We start from the raw sequence: 22500 nt of genomic DNA, 5'->3' as shown, positions 1-22500 counted from the left end.
TAGCATTCCAATAAAGTTAGGAATCCTTAACCAGTAATATAGCTGTCAATAAAGCTTAGGGATCCTTAACCTTGTCAAACCCAGTGTAGAGAGAGAGAGAGAGAGAGAGAGAGAGAGAGAGAAGAGAGAGAGAGAGAGAGAGAGAGAGAGAGAGAGAGAGAGAGAGAGAGAGAGAGAGAGAGAGAGAGATAGATAGATAGAGAGAGAGAGAGAGAGAGAGAGAGAGAGAGAGAGAGAGAGAGAGAGAGAGACAGAGAGAGAGAGACACTAATAAGCCAGGAGACAAGCCACCAACGTGCACTAACATCAATTGGACAAATTTGACTGAAAGTCAGTTCTCTGGTGGATTCCTGTCAGAGTCAGGTCAATTGACTCAACTTTCTCTCTTTCGATTTTTACTTGGTTAAGAAGCTGGCTTTCTCCAGGGTCATGGAGAATAATTATTATTATCATTATAATCAAAAAGAAGCGCTAAGCCACAAGGGCTCTACAGCGCAAGGAGAATAATATTAAATATTATTATTATTACTATTATTATTATTAAGTATGCAGGTAACTACTGTGGCGATATATCTGGCAGGATATATGGCTGTATGATATATATGGCTGTATGATATATCTGGCTGTATGATATATCTGGCTGTATGATATATCTGGCTGTATGATATATCTGGCTGTATGATATATCTGGCTGTATGATATATATGGCTGTATGATATATCTGGCTGTATGATATATCTGGCTGTATGATATATCTGGCTGTATGATATATCTGGCTGTATGATATATCTGGCTGTATGATATATATGGCTGTGTATATATCTGGTAGATATATTGGCTGTATGATATATCTGGCTGTATGATATATCTGGCTGTATGATATATCTGGCTGTATGATATATCTGGCTGTATGATATATCTGGCTGTATGATATAACTGGCTGTATGATGTATGATATATCTGGCTGTATGATATATCTGGCTGTATGATATATATGGCTGTATGATATATCTGGCTGTATGATATATCTGGCTGTATGATATATCTGGCTGTATGATATATCTGGCTGTATGATATATCAGGCTGTATGATATATCTGGCTGTATGATATATCTGGCTGTATGATATATCTGGCTGTATGATATATCTGGCTGTATGATATATATGGCTGTATGATATATCTGGCTGTATGATATATCTGGCTGTATGATATATCTAGCTGTATGATATATCTGGCTGTATGATATATCTGGCTGTATGATATATCAGGCTGTATGATATATCTGGCTGTATGATATATCTGGCTGTATGATATATTTGGCTGTATGATATATCTGGCTGTATGATATATCTGGCTGTATGATATATCTGGCTGTATGATATATCTGGCTGTATGATGTATCTAGCTGTATGATATATCTGGCTGTATGATATATCTGGCTGTATGATATATCTGGCTGTATGATATATCTGGCTGTATGATATATCTGGCAGTATGATATATCTAGCTGTATGATATATCTGGCTGTATGATATATCTGGCTGTATTATATAGCTGACTGTATGATATAGCTGGCTGTATGATATAGCTGGCTGTATGATATATCTGGCTGTATGATATATCTGACTGTATGATATATCTGGCTGTATGATATAGCTAGCTGTATGATATAGCTGGCTGTATGATATATCTGGCTGTATGATATATCTGGCTGTATGATATATCTGGCTGTATGATATAGCTGGCTGTATGATATAGCTGGCTGTATGATATATCTGGCTGTATGATATATCTGGCTGTATGATATATCTGGCTGTATGATATAGCTGGTTGTATGATATAGCTGGCTGTATAATATAGCTGGCTTTATGATATAATTGGCTGTATGATATATCTGGCTGTATGATATATCTGGCTGTATGATATAGCTGGCTGTATGATTTATCTGGCTGTATGATATATCTGGTAATATGACATAACTGGCTGTATGATGTATGATATATCTGGCTGTATGATATAGCTGGCTGTATGATATATCTGGCTGTATGATATAGCTGACTGTATGATATATCTGGCTGTATTTGGATGTAGTGGACAGGATATATCTGACTGTATGATATATCTGGCTAGGATATATTTGGATGTATGATATATCTGGCTGTATGATATATCTGGCTGTATGATATATGTGGCTGTATGATATATCTGGCTGTATGATATATCTAGCTGTATGATATATCTGGCTGTATGATATATTTAGCTGTATGATATATCTGGCTGTATGATATATCTAGCTGTATGATATATCTGGCTGTATGATATATCTAGCTGTATGATATATCTGGCTGTATGATACATCTAGCTGTATGATATATCTTGCAGTATGATATATCTGACTGTATGATATATCTGGCTGTATGATATATCTGACTGTATGATATATCTGGCTGTATGATATATCTGGCTGTATGATATATCTGGCTGCATGATATATCTGGCTGTATGATATATCTGGCTGTATGATATATCTGGCTGTATGATATATCTGGCTGTACGATATAGCTGACTGTATGATATAGCTGGCTGTATGATATATCTGCCTGTATGATATATCTGGCTGTATGATATAGCTGGCTGTATGATATAGCTGGCTGTATGATATATCTGGCTGTATGATATATCTGGCTGTATGATATATCTGGCTGTATGATATAGCTGGCTGTATGATATAGCTGGCTGCATCATATAGCTAGCTGTATGATATATCGGGCTGTATGATATATCTGGCTGTATGATATAGTTGGCTGTATGATATAGCTGGCTGTATGATATATCTGGCTGTATGATATATCTGGCTGTATGATATATCTGGCTGTATGATATATCTGACTGTATGATATATCTGGCTGTATGATATATCTGGCTGTATGATATATCTGGCTGCATGATATATCTGGCTGTATGATATATCTGGCTGTATGATATATCTGGCTGTATGATATATCTGGCTGTACGATATAGCTGACTGTATGATATAGCTGGCTGTATGATATATCTGCCTGTATGATATATCTGGCTGTATGATATAGCTGGCTGTATGATATAAGAACATAAGAACATAAGAACGAAGGAACACTGCAGAAGGCCTACTGGCCCATGCGAGGCAGGTCCAAGTCCCTACCGGCTTAAGCCAATGCACCCAACCTAGTCAGGTCAGGTCACATTGACTTAAGGGAGGAACACGGCAACCGACCTGTTAGCACAAGCTATCAGGTCCAACTCACACCCACCCACATCTACTCATGTATTTATCCAACCTATTTTTGAAGCTACACAACGTTCTGGCCTCTATAACGGTACTTGGGAGTTTGTTCCACTCATCCACAACTCTATTACCAAACCAGTACTTTCCTATATCCCTCCTGAATCTGAATTTTTCCAACTTAAAAACCATTGCTGCGAGTCCTGTCTAGGCTAGATATTTTCAGCACACTATTTACATCCCCTTTATTTATTCCTGTCTTCCACTTATAAACCTCAATCATATCCCCCCTAATTCTACGTCTTTCTAGAGAGTGCAGTTTCAGGGCCCTTAGTCTATCCTCATAGGGAAGGTTTCTGATACATGGGATCATCTTTGTCATCCTCCTTTGTACATTTTCCAGAGAATTTATATCCATTCTGTAATACGGTGACCAAAACTGTGCAGCATAATCTAAATGAGGCCTAACCAAGGATGTATAGAGTTGAAGAACAACCTGAGGACTCCTATTATTTATGCTTCTTGATATGAAGCCAAGGATTCTATTAGCTTTATTGCGAACACTTATGCACTGTTGTCTTGGTTTCAGATTACTGCTAACCAGAACTCCTAAATCTTTTTCGCAATCCGTAATATTAAGATCTACATTATTTAGTTTATATGTGGCATGGTTATTGTCCTGTCCAACATTTAGAACTTTGCATTTGTCTATATTAAACTGCATCTGCCACTTCTCCGACCACTGCATCAGTCTATTCAAATCTTCCTGGAGTGCTCGAATGTCCTCGTCAGAATGAATTCGACGGCCTATTTTGGTGTCATCGGCAAACTTGCCGATGTCGCTCTTTATGCCCTCATCTATGTCGTTTATGTAGATTGTGAACAGCAGGGGGCCCAACACTGACCCCTGTGGAACACCGCTCGTGACGCTTCCCCACTCTGATTTCTCCCCATTTATGCAAACTCTCTGCTGCCTATTTGTCAACCATGCCTCTATCCAGGAAAAAATTTCTCCTCCTATTCCATGTGCTTTAATTTTCCTCAATAGTCTCTGATGTGGGACCCTGTCAAAAGCCTTACTGAAGTCCATATACACAATATCATATTCATTACCATGATCTACCTCCTCAAATACCTTAGTGAAAAAAGTTAATAAATTCGTAAGGCAGGAACGCCCCTTTGTAAAACCATGCTGAGATTCGTTGATTAATTTATGCTTTTCAAGGTGGCTACGAACTGCCTCGGCAATTATTGATTCCATAAATTTTCCCACTATGGAGGTTAGGCTTATTGGTCTATAGTTCGAAGCTAAGGACCTGTCACCTGTTTTGAAAATAGGTATCACATTTGCCATTTTCCACTTATCTGGCACCATGCCAGTTTGTAGTGATATGTTGAAAAGATTAGCCAAAGGTGTGCTAAGCTCCTCTTTACATTCCTTTAGAACCCTTGCATACAGTTCATCAGGGCCTGGGGATTTGTTAGGTTTTAATTTATCTATTTGCCTAAGGACCATGTCACTTGTGACCCTAATAGTGCACAGTTTATTATCGTCCTGTTCTACATAATTTATCATTACTGGAATATCGCTGGTATCCTCCTGTGTAAAAACTGAGAGGAAGTATGTGTTAAAAATTCTACACATTTCCTTATCACTGTCAGTGAGCTGACCCGAGGAACTTTTGAGTGGGCCTATCTTGTCCCTGATCTTACTTCTGTATACCTGAAAGAATCCTTTTGGGTTAGTCTTCGATTCTCTTGCAACTTTAACCTCATAATCTCTATTTGCTTTTCTAATTCCCTTTTTTATTTCTCTCTTTAACTGAATATATCGATTTCTTAATTGCCCCTCTCCTCTTTTGATTTGCCTATATATGCCTCTCTTTTGACCAATCAGATATTTTAATCTATTGTTCATCCATTTAGGATCATTTTTGTTTGATCTGATTTCCCTATTTGGAACATAATTTGACTGAGCAGCTAGAACTATGCCCTGGAAAGCATCATATCGGCAACCATCACCACCTACCTGACCTTTAGTCAGGTCATTCCAGTTCAGCCCACCTAAGTAATTTTTCAGTCCTATGAAATCAGCCAAGCGAAAGTCAGGGACGGAGACTTGATTGCCATTATTAGGGGAATTCCATGATATGTTAAAACTGAGTGATTTGTGATCACTCTCCCCAAGCTCATCATTAACCTCAAGATTATTAATTAGTGTTTCCCTACTGGCAAGAACCAAGTCAAGGAGGTTATTTCCCCTAGTTGGCTCTGTCACAAACTGTTTTAAAAAACAATCCTGGATCGTATCAAGAAAGTCACCCGACTCTAAATTTCCTGTCAAATTGCTCCAGTCAATCTGTCTATAATTGAAATCTCCCATTAGCACAACATTTTCGTATGTAGATGCCTTACGAATTTCGTCCCATAGAAGTTTACTGCACTCCCTATCAAGATTTGGGGCCCTGTAAATCACACCCAAAATTAGTTTTTCTCGGCCCTCGAGAAGCTGTAACCAAACAGATTCAGTGGCTGACGCTTCTAATTTAATATCTTGTCTAACACAACAATTTAAATTGTCTCTGACATACATCGCTACTCCACCACCTTTCCTGTTGACCCTGTCAGTGTGGAATAATTTATAGCCTTGTATGTGACATTCAGAGGGCATCTCTCTATCTTTCAGATTGAGCCAGGTCTCTGTTATAGCAATAATATCTATGTTTCCTGCACTTGCAATTAATCTTAGCTCATCTATCTTATTTCTAACACTCCTGCTATTAGTATAGTAAACCTTAAGGGAGCTAGTCCCTTGCTGCCCTCTGCTGTCCCCCTTTGTTTGCTGACCTGTTCTATTGTCTATTATAGCTGGCTGTATGATATATCTGGCTGTATGATATATCTGGCTGTATGATATATCTGGCTGTATGATATAGCTGGCTGTATGATATAGCTGGCTGCATCATATAGCTGGCTGTATGATATATCAGTGGTCAGTCGTCACGTGAGGTCACAGACCCTGAGCTGCTTTGGGTATTAGTGTGGACGGTTACAAAGCATGGCTTGCTTCTGCAGTGTTTTAAAAATTGAGGTTGGAGAGTTGAAGGAGGAGGTCTTGCTTCTCCAGGAGGAGATTAGGAGGCTGAAGGTCCACCTCAATGGGTCTGGGAGAGAGTGTGAGGTGGCTGGAGTTGTGGGGAATGAGGCTTCTAGCAGTGAGGTGCAGTCTGTCTCTCGCTGTGAGGAGGCTGTAGCTGGGGAGGTAGCAACGGCTACCAGCAGTGAGGTGCAGTCCAGCACCTGCTACAAGTGGCGAGTGGTTCACAGTAATGGAAGGCGCATCAGAGTAAGGAAAGTTAAGAGTGAAGATCTGAAGGTAGGAAATCGCTTCTCTGTTCTTCAGGATGAATGTACTTCAGTGGCCAGTGAAGGTAAGGGTACTACTGCCCCTGCTAATGGAGGTAAGCGCATTCTTGTGGTTGGTGACTCTCAGGTAAGATATATTGACCGTGCTTTTTGTAATAGGAATAAGAAGATGAGAGACAGAGTGTGCTTCCCTGGAGCTGGTGTTGGGGACATTGTCAACAGGCTGGATAATATCACGTCAGGTAATGGGAACAAGCCCATTATCTGTCTCAGTGCTGGTGGAAATGATATTGGGAAGGGTAGGAGAGAAGAGCTGCTAGATAAGTACAGGTCAGCTATAGATTTCATTAAGTCTAAGGGAGGGATCCCAATCATATGTAGCATCTTGCCTAGAAGGGAAGTAGGAAATGAATGGTTGTCTAGGGCAATTGGTGTAAATTGCTGGCTAGACAGATACTGCAAGGAACTTGCAATCCCATTCATTGACAACTGGAACAACTTTTATGCCAAACATGATATGTATGCAAGGGATGGGGTACATCTCTCTGGGGCTGGGGTGGTAGCACTTGCAGACTCGATTGAGAAGGCCATTGGTGAAATGCCTATGATTTTAAACTGATGGAAGATAGAGGTATGGGTGTGTGTGGGAAACAAGCAGGTTGCAACACTTGGGTTGGAAACAGTAAATGTATAAAAGGCATTCAGCATGAAGTTATAAATAAAGACAATAGATCAGGTCAGCAAACAAAGGGGGACAGCAGAGGGCAGCAAGGGACTAGCTCCCTTGAGGTTTACTATACTAATAGCAGGAGTGTAAGAAATAAGATAGATGAGCTAAGATTAATTGCAAGTGCAGGAAACATAGATATTATTGCTATAACAGAGACCTGGCTTAATCTGAAAGATAGAGAGATGCCCTCTGAATGTCACATACAAGGCTATAAATTATTCCACACTGACAGGGTCAACAGGAAAGGTGGTGGAGTAGCGATGTATGTCAGAGACAATTTAAATTGTTGTGTTAGACAAGATATTAAATTAGAAGCGTCAGCCACTGAATCTGTTTGGTTACAGCTTCTCGAGGGCCGAGAAAAACTAATTTTGGGTGTGATTTACAGGGCCCCAAATCTTGATAGGGAGTGCAGTAAACTTCTATGGGACGAAATTCGTAAGGCATCTACATACGAAAATGTTGTGCTAATGGGAGATTTCAACTATAGACAGATTGACTGGAGCAATTTGACAGGAAATTTAGAGTCAGGTGACTTTCTTGATACGATCCAGGATTGTTTTTTAAAACAGTTTGTGACAGAGCCAACTAGGGGTAATAACCTCCTTGACTTGGTTCTTGCCAGTAGGGAAACACTAATTAATAATCTTGAGGTTAATGATGAGCTTGGGGAAAGTGATCACAAATCACTCAGTTTTAATATATCATGGAATTCCCCTAATAATGGCAATCAAGTCTCCGTCCCTGACTTTCGCTTGGCTGATTTCATAGGACTGAAAAATTACTTAGGTGGGCTGAACTGGAATGACCTGACTAAAGGTCAGGTAGGTGGTGATGGTTGCCGATATGATGCTTTCCAGGGCATAGTTCTAGCTGCTCAGTCAAATTATGTTCCAAATAGGGAAATCAGATCAAACAAAAATGATCCTAAATGGATGAACAATAGATTAAAATATCTGATTGGTCAAAAGAGAGGCATATATAGGCAAATCAAAAGAGGAGAGGGGCAATTGAGAAATCGATATATTCAGTTAAAGAGAGAAATAAAAAAGGGAATTAGAAAAGCAAAAAGAGATTATGAGGTTAAAGTTGCAAGAGAATCGAAGACTAACCCAAAAGGATTCTTTCAGGTATACAGAAGTAAGATCAGGGACAAGATAGGCCCACTCAAAAGTTCCTCGGGTCAGCTCACTGACAGTGATAAGGAAATGTGTAGAATTTTTAACACATACTTCCTCTCAGTTTTTACACAGGAGGATACCAGCGATATTCCAGTAATGATAAATTATGTAGAACAGGACGATAATAAACTGTGCACTATTAGGGTCACAAGTGACATGGTCCTTAGGCAAATAGATAAATTAAAACCTAACAAATCCCCAGGCCCTGATGAACTGTATGCAAGGGTTCTAAAGGAATGTAAAGAGGAGCTTAGCACACCTTTGGCTAATCTTTTCAACATATCACTACAAACTGGCATGGTGCCAGATAAGTGGAAAATGGCAAATGTGATACCTATTTTCAAAACAGGTGACAGGTCCTTAGCTTCGAACTATAGACCAATAAGCCTAACCTCCATAGTGGGAAAATTTATGGAATCAATAATTGCCGAGGCAGTTCGTAGCCACCTTGAAAAGCATAAATTAATCAACGAATCTCAGCATGGTTTTACAAAGGGGCGTTCCTGCCTTACGAATTTATTAACTTTTTTCACTAAGGTATTTGAGGAGGTAGATCATGGTAATGAATATGATATTGTGTATATGGACTTCAGTAAGGCTTTTGACAGGGTCCCACATCAGAGACTATTGAGGAAAATTAAAGCACATGGAATAGGAGGAGAAATTTTTTCCTGGATAGAGGCATGGTTGACAAATAGGCAGCAGAGAGTTTGCATAAATGGGGAGAAATCAGAGTGGGGAAGCGTCACGAGCGGTGTTCCACAGGGGTCAGTGTTGGGCCCCCTGCTGTTCACAATCTACATAAACGACATAGATGAGGGCATAAAGAGCGACATCGGCAAGTTTGCCGATGACACCAAAATAGGCCGTCGAATTCATTCTGACGAGGACATTCGAGCACTCCAGGAAGATTTGAATAGACTGATGCAGTGGTCGGAGAAGTGGCAGATGCAGTTTAATATAGACAAATGCAAAGTTCTAAATGTTGGACAGGACAATAACCATGCCACATATAAACTAAATAATGTAGATCTTAATATTACGGATTGCGAAAAAGATTTAGGAGTTCTGGTTAGCAGTAATCTGAAACCAAGACAACAGTGCATAAGTGTTCGCAATAAAGCTAATAGAATCCTTGGCTTCATATCAAGAAGCATAAATAATAGGAGTCCTCAGGTTGTTCTTCAACTCTATACATCCTTGGTTAGGCCTCATTTAGATTATGCTGCACAGTTTTGGTCACCGTATTACAGAATGGATATAAATTCTCTGGAAAATGTACAAAGGAGGATGACAAAGTTGATCCCATGTATCAGAAACCTTCCCTATGAGGATAGACTAAGGGCCCTGAAACTGCACTCTCTAGAAAGACGTAGAATTAGGGGGGATATGATTGAGGTGTATAAATGGAAGACAGGAATAAATAAAGGGGATGTAAATAGTGTGCTGAAAATATCTAGCCTAGACAGGACTCGCAGCAATGGTTTTAAGTTGGAAAAATTCAGATTCAGGAAGGATATAGGAAAGTACTGGTTTGGTAATAGAGTTGTGGATGAGTGGAACAAACTCCCAAATACCGTTATAGAGGCCAGAACGTTGTGTAGCTTTAAAAATAGGTTGGATAAATACATGAGTAGATGTGGGTGGGTGTGAGTTAGACCTGATAGCTTGTGCTACCAGGTCGGTTGCCGTGTTCCTCCCTTAAGTCAATGTGACCTGACCTGACTAGGTTGGGTGCATTGGCTTAAGCCGGTAGGAGACTTGGACCTGCCTTGCATGGGCCAGTAGGCCTTCTGCAGTGTTCCTTCGTTCTTATGTTCTTATGTTCTTATGATATATCTGGCTGTATGATATAATTGGCTGTGTGATATAGCTGGCTGTATGATATATCTGGCTGTATGATATATCTGGCTGTATGATATATCTGGCTGTATGATATATCTGGCTGTATGATATAGCTGGCTGTATGATATAGCTGGCTGTATGATATATCTGGCTGTATGATGTATCTAGCTGTATGATATAGCTGGCTGTATGATATAGCTGGCTGTATGATATATCTGGCTGTATGATATATCTGGCTGTATGATATAGCTGGCTGTATGATATAGCTGGATGTATGATATAGCTGGCTGTATGATATAGCTGGCTGTATGATATATCTGACTGTATGATATATCTGGCTGTATGATATATCTGGCTGTATGATATAGCTGGCTGTATGATATAGCTGGCTGTATGATATAGCTGGCTGTATGATATAGCTGGCTGTATGATATAGCTGGCTATATGATATATCTGGCTGTATGATATATCTGGCTGTATGATATAGGTGGCTGTATGATATAGGTGGCTGTATGATATAGATGGCTGTGTGATATATCTAGCTGTATGATATATCTGGCTGTATGATATATCTAGCTGTATGATATATCTGGCTGTATGATACATCTAGCTGTATGATATATCTTGCAGTATGATATATCTGGCTGTATGATATATCTAGCTGTATGATGTATCTGGCAGTATGATATATCTAGCTGTATGATATATCTGGCTGTATGATAGATCTAGCTTTATGATATATCTTGCAGTATGATATATCTGACTGTATGATATATCTGGCTGTATGATATATCTGACTGTATGATATATCTGGCTGTATGATATATCTGACTGTATGATATATCTGGCTGTATGATATATCTGGCTGTATGATATATCTGGCTGTATGATGTATCTGGCTGTATGATATATCTGGCCGTATGATATATCTGGCCGTATGATATATCTGGCTGTATGATATATCTGCTGTATGATATATCTGGCTTCATGATATATTTGGCTGTATGATATATCTGGCTGTATGATATATCTAGCTGAATGATATATCTGGCTGTATGATATATCTGGCTGTATGATATATCTGGCTGTATGATATATCTGTAGGATATAGCTGGCTCTATGATATATTTGGCTGTATGATATATCTGACTGTATGATATAGCTGGCTGTATGATATATCTGGCTGTACGATATATCTGGCAGTATGATATATCTGACTGTATGGTATATCTGGCTGTATGATATATCTGACTGTATGATATAGCTGACTGTATGATATATCTGGCTGTATGATATATCTGGCTGTATGATATAGATGGCTGTATGATATATCTAGCTGTACGGTATATCTGGCAGTGTGATATATCTGGCTGTATGATGCAGCTATCTGTATGATATATCTGACTGTTTGATATATCTGGCTGTATGACATAGTTGGCTGTATGATATAGCTGGCTGTATGTTATAGCTGGCTGTATGATATATCTGGCTGTATGATATATCTGGGTGTATGATATATCAGGCTGTGTGATATATCTGGCTGTATGATATATCTGGCTGTATGATATATCAGTTTGTATGGTATATCTGGTTGTATGATATATCTGGCAGTATGATATAGATGGCTGTATGATATAGCTGGCTGTATGATATAGCTGGCTGTATAATATAGCTGGCTGTATGATATAGCTGGCTGTATGACATATCTGGCTGTATAATATAGCTGGCTGTATAATATAGCTGGCTGTATGTTATAGCTGGCTGTATGATATATCTCGCTGTATAATATAGCTGGCTGTATGATATAGCTGGCTGTATAATGTAGCTGGCTGCATTATATAGTTGGCTGTATAATATAGCTGGCTGTATGATATATCTCGCTGTATAATATAGCTGGCTGTATAATATAGTTGGCTGTATAATATAGCTGGCTGTATGATATATCTGGCTGTATGATGTAGCTGGCTGTATTATATAGCTGGCTGTATGATATAACTGGTTGCATGATATATCTGGCTGTAGGATATAGCTGGCTGTATGATATAGCTGTCTGTATGGTATAGCTGGCTGTATGATATAGCTGGCTGTATGATATAGCTGGCTGTATGATATAGCTGGCTGTATGATATATCTGGCTGTATGATAAAGTTGGATGTATGATATAGCTGGCTGTATGATATATCTGTCTGTATGATAAAGTTGGCTGTATGATATAGCTGGCTGTATGATATATCTGGCTGTATGATAAAGCTGGCTAGCTGAGCCGTGACAACAGAGTAATAACTCTGTTGTTTGCGGGTACACTGTGTGGGGTAGGAAGTCCAGAGGACCACAGTGGTAATAAGTCACTTTGACCTTTTATTGAGATATTCTGGGTAATTTACACTATGTATTATAATTGTACTTACGTTTACCTGTGTCTAAATAATCTTACTTGCTTACTAATATATTACAAGAACCTTAATAATAATAATAATAGTAATAATAATAATAATAATAATAATAATAATAATAATAATAATAATAATAATAATTATTATTATTATTATTATTATTATTATTATTATTACTGTAATGTTTATTTCTACAAGTACATGGTACAACTTATACAGACCAATACTCATATCAATTATATAATACTATATAGAAAGTCCCTTGTTATGCAGGGCATTTCCTGCAAATTAGGTCAATTTTTATCCCAGGATGCGACCTACACCAGTTGACGAACACTCAGGTACCTATTTTACTGATGGGAAATATATACAACCGGTGTAAGGGAACACGCTCAATTAATTTTTCTATCCCCGTCGGGAATCGAACCCGGACCTTGTCATGTAAAGCAAGAGCTTTAGCGACCAGGCCACGGGGCAACGTAAGTTAATCTTGTCCCCCCAGGATGCTACCCACACCAGTAGACTAACAGCCAGGTACCTACTTGCTGCTAGGTGAACAAGGACAACAGGTGTCTTAAGGAAACACGTCCTGTTTCACTCGTACCGGGGATCGATCCCATCGATCAGTGTGAGTTAAATGCGCTACCAACTGAGCTACGGGACACCTAGTCGCCAGGACAGTGTCCTGATACTGGTCTCAGAGTTTCAATGACCCGAGTTGTAATCGTGAAGAGATGGAATTCGTCTATATATTTGGCTTCCCTATCACCCACTGTCTGGCTTCCCTATCACCCACTGTCTGGCTTCCCTATCACCCACTGTCTGGCTTCCCTATCACCCACTGTCTGGCTTCCCTATCACCCACTGTCTGGCTTCCCTATCACCCACTGTCTGGCTTCCCTATCACCCACTGTCTGGCTTCCCTATCACCCACTGTCTGGCTTCCCTATCACCCACTGTCTGGCTTCCCTATCACCCACTGTCTGGCTTCCCTATCACCCACTGTCTGGCTTCCCTATCACCCACTGTCTGGCTTCCCTATCACCCACTGTCTGGCTTCCCTATCACCCACTGTCTGGCTTCCCTATCACCCACTGTCTGGCTTCCCTATCACCCACTGTCTGGCTTCCCTATCACCCACTGTCTGGCTTCCCTATCACCCACTGTCTGGCTTCCCTATCACCCACTGTCTGGCTTCCCTATCACCCACTGTCTGGCTTCCCTATCACCCACTGTCTGGCTTCCCTATCACCCACTGTCTGGCTTCCCTATCACCCACTGTCTGGCTTCCCTCTCACCCATCATCCTGCTCACACAGGATGGAAGTACGAGGTTGATAGCATACCATTAATCAAGAGCAGGTATCACTAACATTTCCTGGGTGCAGCACTCGGTAATAGCACCCCTCCGACCCAGCAAGCTAGAACCAGCCAGCCAGAACCAGCCAACTAGCCATCCAGCCAGCCATCCAGCCAGCCAGCCAGCCAACCAGCTAGAAACAAGCCTGCTGGAACACTACGCCAGGCCTTGCTACATCACCAGCAGATGGGGAATGCACCTAATAACACTAGCAGGCTCTACCACCAACACTAGTAGCCTCTATCACCAACACTAGTAGCCTCTATCACCAACACTAGTAGCCTCTATCACCAACACTAGTAGCCTCTATCACCAACACTAGTAAGTTCTACCACCAACACTAGTAGCCTCTATCACCAACACTAGTAGGCTCTACCACCAACACTAGTAGGCTCTACCACCAACACTAGTAGAATCTATCACCAACACTAGTAGAATCTATCACCAACACTAGTAGGATCTACCACCAACATTAGTAGCCTCTATCACCAACACTAGTAGCCTCTATCACCAACACTAGTAAGTTCTACCACCAACACTAGTAGCCTCTATCACCAACACTAGTAGCCTCTATCACCAACACTAGTAGCATCTATCACCAACACTAGTAGCCTCTATCACCAACACTAGTAAGTTCTACCACCAACACTAGTAGCCTCTATCACCAACACTAGTAGCCTCTATCACCAACACTAGTAGCCTCTATCACCAACACTAGTAGGATCTACCACCAACACTAGTAGCCTCTATCACCAACACTAGTAAGTTCTACCACCAACACTAGTAGCCTCTATCACCAACACTAGTAAGTTCTACCACCAACACTAGTAGCCTCTATCACCAACACTAGTAGCCTCTATCACCAACACTAGTAGGCCCTATCGCCAACACTAGAAGGCTCTATCACCAACATTTGTAGGCCCTATTACCAAAACTAGTAGGCTCTATCACCAACACTAGTAGGCTCTATCACCAACACTAGTAGGCTCTATCACCAACACTAGTAGGCTCTATCACCAACACTAGTAGGCCCTATCACCAACACTAGTAGGCCCTATCACCAACACTAGTAGGCTCTATCACCAACACTAGTAGGCCCTATTACCAAAACTAGTAGGCTCTATCACCAACACTAGTAGGCTCTATCACCAACACTAGTAGGCTCTATCATCAACACTAGTAGGCTCTATCATCAACACTAATAGCCTCTATCACCAACACTAGTAGGCTCTATCAACACTAGTAGGCTTTATCATCAACACTAGTAGGCTCTATCACCAACACTAGTAGGCTCTATCAACACTAGTAGGCTTTATCATCAACACTAGTAGGCTCTATCATCAACACTAGTAGGCTTTATCATCAACACTAGTAGGCTCTATCACCAACACTAGTAGACTTCATCACCAACACTGGTAGCCTCTATCACCAACACTATTAGCCTTTATCACCAACACTAGTAGCCTCTATCACCAACACTAGTAGCCTTTATCACCAACACAAGTAGGCTCTATCACCAACACTAGTAGGCCCTATCACCAACACTAGTAGCCTCTATCACCAACACTAGTAGGCTCTATCACCAACACTAGTAGGCCCTATCACCAACACTAGTAGCCTCTATCACCAACACTAGTAGCCTCTATCACCAACAGTAGTAGGCCCCATCACCAACACTAGTAGCCTCTATCACCAACAGTAGTAGGCCCTATCACCAACACTAGTAGCCTCTATCACCAACACTAGTAGCCTCTATCACCAACAGTAGTAGGCCCCATCACCAACACTAGTAGCCTCTATCACCAACACTAGTAGGCCCTGTCACCAACAGTAGTAGCCTCTATCACCAACAGTAGTAGCCTCTATCACCAACACTAGTAGCCTCTATCACCAACAGTAGTAGCCTCTATCACCAACAGTAGTAGCCTCTATCACCAACACTAGTAGCCTCTATCACCAACAGTAGTAGCCTCTATCACCAACAGTAGTAGCCTCTATCACCAACACTAGTAGGCCCTATCACCAACACTAGTAGCCTCTATCACCAACACTAGTAGGCCCTATCACCAACACTAGTAGCTTCTATCACCAACACTAGTAGCCTCTATCACCAACACTAGTAGCCTCTATCACCAACACTAGTAGCCTCTATCACCAACACTAGTAGCCTCTATCACCAACAGTAGTAGCCTCTATCACCAACAGTAGTAGGCTCTATCACCAACACTAGTAGCCTCTATCACCAACACTAGTAGCCTCTATCACCAACACTAGTAGCCTCTATCACCAACACTAGTAGGCTCTATCACCAACACTAGTAGCCTCTATCACCAACACTAGTAGGCTCTATCACCAACACTAGTAGCCTCTATCACCAACACTAGTAGCCTCTATCACCAACACTAGTAGGCTCTATCACCAACACTAGTAGCCTCTATCACCAACAGTAGTAGGCTCTATCACCAACACTAGTAGCCTCTATCACCAACAGTAGTAGGCTCTATCACCAACACTAGTAGCCTCTATCACCAACACTAGTAGCCTCTATCACCAACAGTAGTAGGCTCTATCACCAACACTAGTAGCCTCTATCACCAACACTAGTAGCCTCTATCACCAACACTAGTAGCCTCTATCACCAACACTAGTAGGCCCTATCACCAACACTAGTAGCCTCTATCACCAACAGTAGTAGGCCCTATCACCAACACTAGTAGCCTCTATCACCAACACTAGTAGCCTCTATCACCAACACTAGTAGCCTCTATCACCAACAGTAGTAGCCTCTATCACCAACACTAGTAGGCCCTATCACCAACACTAGTAGCCTGTATCACCAACAGTAGTAGGCCCTATCACCAATACTAGTAGCCTCTATCACCAACAGTAGTAGCCTCTATCACCAACACTAGTAGGCTCTATCACCAACAGTAGTAGCCTCTATCACCAACACTAGTAGGCCCTATCACCAACACTAGTAGCCTCTATCACCAACAGTAGTAGGCCCTATCACCAACACTAGTAGCCTCTATCACCAACAGTAGTAGCCTCTATCACCAACACTAGTAGCCTCTATCACCAACACTAGTAGGCCCTATCACCAACAGTAGTAGCCTCTATCACCAACACTAGTAGCCTCTATCACCAACAGTAGTAGGCCCTATCACCAACACTAGTAGCCTCTATCACCAACACTAGTAGGCCCTATCACCAACAGTAGTAGCCTCTATCACCAACACTAGTAGCCTCTATCACCAACAGTAGTAGCCTCTATCACCAACAGTAGTAGCCTCTATCACCAACAGTAGTAGCCTCTATCACCAACACTAGTAGCCTCTATCACCAACAGTAGTAGCCTCTATCACCAACAGTAGTAGCCTCTATCACCAACAGTAGTAGGCCCTATCACCAACACTAGTAGCCTCTATCACCAACAGTAGTAGCCTCTATCACCAACAGTAGTAGCCTCTATCACCAACACTAGTAGCCTCTATCACCAAAAGTAGTAGCCTCTATCACCAACAGTAGTAGCCTCTATCACCAACAGTAGTAGGCCCTATCACCAACACTAGTAGCCTCTATCACCAACACTAGTAGCCTCTATCACCAACAGTAGTAGGCCCTATCACCAACACTAGTAGTCTCTATCACCAACAGTAGTAGGCCCTATCACCAACACTAGTAGCCTCTATCACCAACAGTAGTAGGCCCTATCACCAACACTAGTAGCCTCTATCACCAACAGTAGTAGGCCCTATCACCAACACTAGTAGCCTCTATCACCAACACTAGTAGCCTCTATCACCAACAGTAGTAGGCCCTATCACCAACAGTAGTAGCCTCTATCACCAACAGTAGTAGGCCCTATCACCAACACTAGTAGCCTCTATCACCAACACTAGTAGCCTCTATCACCAACAGTAGTAGGCCCTATCACCAACAGTAGTAGCCTCTATCACCAACAGTAGTAGGCCCTATCACCAACAGTAGTAGCCTCTATCACCAACACTAGTAGGCCCTATCACCAACAGTAGTAGCCTCTATCACCAACAGTAGTAGGCCCTATCACCAACACTAGTAGCCTGTATCACCAACACTAGTAGCCTCTATCACCAACAGTAGTAGGCCCTATCACCAACAGTAGTAGCCTCTATCACCAACAGTAGTAGGCCCTATCACCAACACTAGTAGCCTCTATCACCAACACTAGTAGCCTCTATCACCAACAGTAGTAGGCCCTATCACCAACACTAGTAGCCTCTATCACCAACAGTAGTAGGCCCTATCACCAACACTAGTAGCCTCTATCACCAACAGTAGTAGGCCCTATCACCAACACTAGTAGCCTCTATCACCAACAGTAGTAGGCCCTATCACCAACACTAGTAGCCTCTATCACCAACACTAGTAGGCCCTATCACCAACACTAGTAGCCTCTATCACTAACAGTAGTAGGCCCTATCACCAACACTAGTAGGCCCTATCACCAACACTAGTAGCCTCTATCACCAACAGTAGTAGGCCCTATCACCAACACTAGTAGCCTCTATCACCAACAGTAGTAGGCCCTATCACCAACACTAGTAGCATCTATCACCAACACTAGTAGGCCCTATCACCAACACTAGTAGCCTCTATCACCAACAGTAGTAGGCCCTATCACCAACACTAGTAGCCTCTATCACCAACAGTAGTAGCCTCTATCACCAACACTAGTAGGCCCTATCACCAACAGTAGTAGCCTCTATCACCAACAGTAGTAGGCCCTATCACCAACAGTAGTAGCCTCTATCACCAACACTAGTAGGCCCTATCACCAACAGTAGTAGCCTCTATCACCAACACTAGTAGGCCCTATCACCAACAGTAGTAGCCTCTATCACCAACACTAGTAGGCCCTATCACCAACACTAGTAGCCTCTATCACCAACACTAGTAGCCTCTATCACCAACAGTAGTAGGCCCTATCACCAACACTAGTAGCCTCTATCACCAACAGTAGTAGGCCCTATCACCAACACTAGTAGCCTCTATCACCAACAGTAGTAGGCCCTATCACCAACACTAGTAGCCTCTATCACCAACAGTAGTAGGCCCTATCACCAACACTAGTAGCCTCTATCACCAACACTAGTAGGCCCTATCACCAACACTAGTAGCCTCTATCACTAACAGTAGTAGGCCCTATCACCAACACTAGTAGGCCCTATCACCAACACTAGTAGCCTCTATCACCAACAGTAGTAGGCCCTATCACCAACACTAGTAGCCTCTATCACCAACAGTAGTAGGCCCTATCACCAACACTAGTAGCATCTATCACCAACACTAGTAGGCCCTATCACCAACACTAGTAGCCTCTATCACCAACAGTAGTAGGCCCTATCACCAACACTAGTAGCCTCTATCACCAACAGTAGTAGCCTCTATCACCAACACTAGTAGGCCCTATCACCAACAGTAGTAGCCTCTATCACCAACAGTAGTAGGCCCTATCACCAACAGTAGTAGCCTCTATCACCAACACTAGTAGGCCCTATCACCAACAGTAGTAGCCTCTATCACCAACACTAGTAGGCCCTATCACCAACAGTAGTAGCCTCTATCACCAACACTAGTAGGCCCTATCACCAACACTAGTAGCCTCTATCACCAACAGTAGTAGGCCCTATCACCAACACTAGTAGCCTCTATCACCAACAGTAGTAGGCCCTATCACCAACACTAGTAGCCTCTATCACCAACAGTAGTAGCCTCTATCACCAACAGTAGTAGCCTCTATCACCAACACTAGTAGCCTCTATCACCAACACTAGTAGCCTCTATCACAAACACTAGTAGCCTCTATCACCAACAGTAGTAGGCCCTATCACCAACAGTAGTAGGCCCTATCACCAACAGTAGTAGGCCCTATCACCAACACTAGTAGCCTCTATCACCAACACTAGTAGGCCCTATCACCAACACTAGTAGCCTCTATCACCAACAGTAGTAGGCAATATCACCAACACTAGTAGCCTCTATCACCAACACTAGTAGGCCCTATCACCAACACTAGTAGCCTCTATCACCAACAGTAGTAGGCCCTATCACCAACACTAGTAGCCTCTATCACCAACAGTAGTAGCCTCTATCACCAACACTAGTAGCCTCTATCACCAACAGTAGTAGGCCCTATCACCAACACTAGTAGCCTCTATCACCAACAGTAGTAGGCCCTATCACCAACACTAGTAGCCTCTATCACCAACAGTAGTAGCCTCTATCACCAACACTAGTAGCCTCTATCACCAACAGTAGTAGCCTCTATCACCAACAGTAGTAGGCCCTATCACCAACACTAGTAGCCTCTATCACCAACACTAGTAGCCTCTATCACCAACACTAGTAGCCTCTATCACCAACAGTAGTAGCCTCTATCACCAACAGTAGTAGGCCCTATCACCAACACTAGTAGCCTCTATCACCAACACTAGTAGCCTCTATCACCAGCACTAGTAGCCTCTATCACCAACACTAGTAGCCTCTATCACCAACAGTAGTAGGCCCTATCACCAACACTAGTAGCCTCTATCACCAACAGTTGTAGGCCCTATCACCAACACTAGTAGCCTCTATCACCAACAGTAGTAGGCCCTATCACCAACACTAGTAGCCTCTATCACCAACAGTAGTAGGCCCTATCACCAACACTAGTAGCCTCTATCACCAACAGTAGTAGCCTCTATCACCAACACTAGTAGCCTCTATCACCAACAGTAGTAGGCCCTATCACCAACACTAGTAGCCTCTATCACCAACAGTAGTAGGCCCTATCACCAACACTAGTAGCCTCTATCACCAACAGTAGTAGCCTCTATCACCAACAGTAGTAGGCCCTATCACCAACACTAGTAGCCTCTATCACCAACAGTAGTAGGCCCTATCACCAACACTAGTAGCCTCTATCACCAACACTAGTAGCCTCTATCACCAACAGTAGTAGCCTCTATCACCAACAGTAGTAGGCCCTATCACCAACACTAGTAGCCTCTATCACCAACACTAGTAGCCTCTATCACCAACACTAGTAGCCTCTATCACCAACAGTAGTAGCCTCTATCACCAACAGTAGTAGGCCCTATCACCAACACTAGTAGCCTCTATCACCAACACTAGTAGCCTCTATCACCAACACTAGTAGCCTCTATCACCAACACTAGTAGCCTCTATCACCAACAGTAGTAGGCCCTATCACCAACACTAGTAGCCTCTATCACCAACAGTAGTAGGCCCTATCACCAACACTAGTAGCCTCTATCACCAACAGTAGTAGGCCCTATCACCAACACTAGTAGCCTCTATCACCAACAGTAGTAGGCCCTATCACCAACACTAGTAGCCTCTATCACCAACAGTAGTAGCCTCTATCACCAACACTAGTAGCCTCTATCACCAACAGTAGTAGGCCCTATCACCAACACTAGTAGCCTCTATCACCAACAGTAGTAGGCCCTATCACCAACACTAGTAGCCTCTATCACCAACATTAGTAGCCTCTATCACCAACAGTAGTAGGCCCTATCACCAACACTAGTAGCCTCTATCACCAACAGTAGTAGGCCCTATCACCAACACTAGTAGCCTCTATCACCAACACTAGTAGCCTCTATCACCAACACTAGTAGCCTCTATCACCAACACTAGTAGGCCCTATCACCAACAGTAGTAGCCTCTATCACCAACAGTAGTAGGCCCTATCACCAACACTAGTAGCCTCTATCACCAACACTAGTAGCCTCTGTCACCAACACTAGTAGCCTCTATCACCAACACTAGTAGGCCCTATCACCAACAGTAGTAGCCTCTATCACTAACAGTAGTAGGCCCTATCACCAACACTAGTAGCCTCTATCACCAACACTAGTAGCCTCTATCACCAACACTAGTAGCCTCTATCACCAACACTAGTAGGCCCTATCACCAACACTAGTAGCCTCTATCACCAACAGTAGTAGGCCCTATCACCAACACTAGTAGCCTCTATCACCAACAGTAGTAGGCCCCATCACCAACACTAGTAGCCTCTATCACCAACACTAGTAGCCTCTATCACCAACAGTAGTAGGCCCTATCACCAACACTAGTAGCCTCTATCACCAACACTAGTAGCCTCTATCACCAACAGTAGTAGGCCCCATCACCAGCACTAGTAGCCTCTATCACCAACACTAGTAGGCCCTATCACCAACACTAGTAGGCTCTATCATCAACACTAGTAGGCTCTATCACCAACACTAGTAGGCCCTATTACTAATACTAGTAGGCTCTATCACCAACACTAGTAGGCTCTATCACCAACATTAGTATGCTCTATCACCAAG

The 22500-nt window shown here is 42.3% G+C and overlaps 1 protein-coding gene across 1 annotated transcript in view; it reads right to left on the bottom strand.

Annotated features, from left to right (window-relative positions):
* LOC128703785 (non-lysosomal glucosylceramidase) overlaps positions 1-22500 on the bottom strand; it is a 291380-nt gene that overhangs the window by 229769 nt on the left and 39111 nt on the right. The gene's annotated exons all lie outside the window — the stretch shown is intronic.

This window comes from Cherax quadricarinatus, chromosome 87 (assembly GCF_038502225.1).
Source record: "Cherax quadricarinatus isolate ZL_2023a chromosome 87, ASM3850222v1, whole genome shotgun sequence".
Classification (NCBI taxonomy): domain Eukaryota; kingdom Metazoa; phylum Arthropoda; class Malacostraca; order Decapoda; family Parastacidae; genus Cherax; species Cherax quadricarinatus.
Note: the sequence above shows the minus strand (reverse complement) of the source record. Positions and strands in the feature narration are given on the sequence as shown.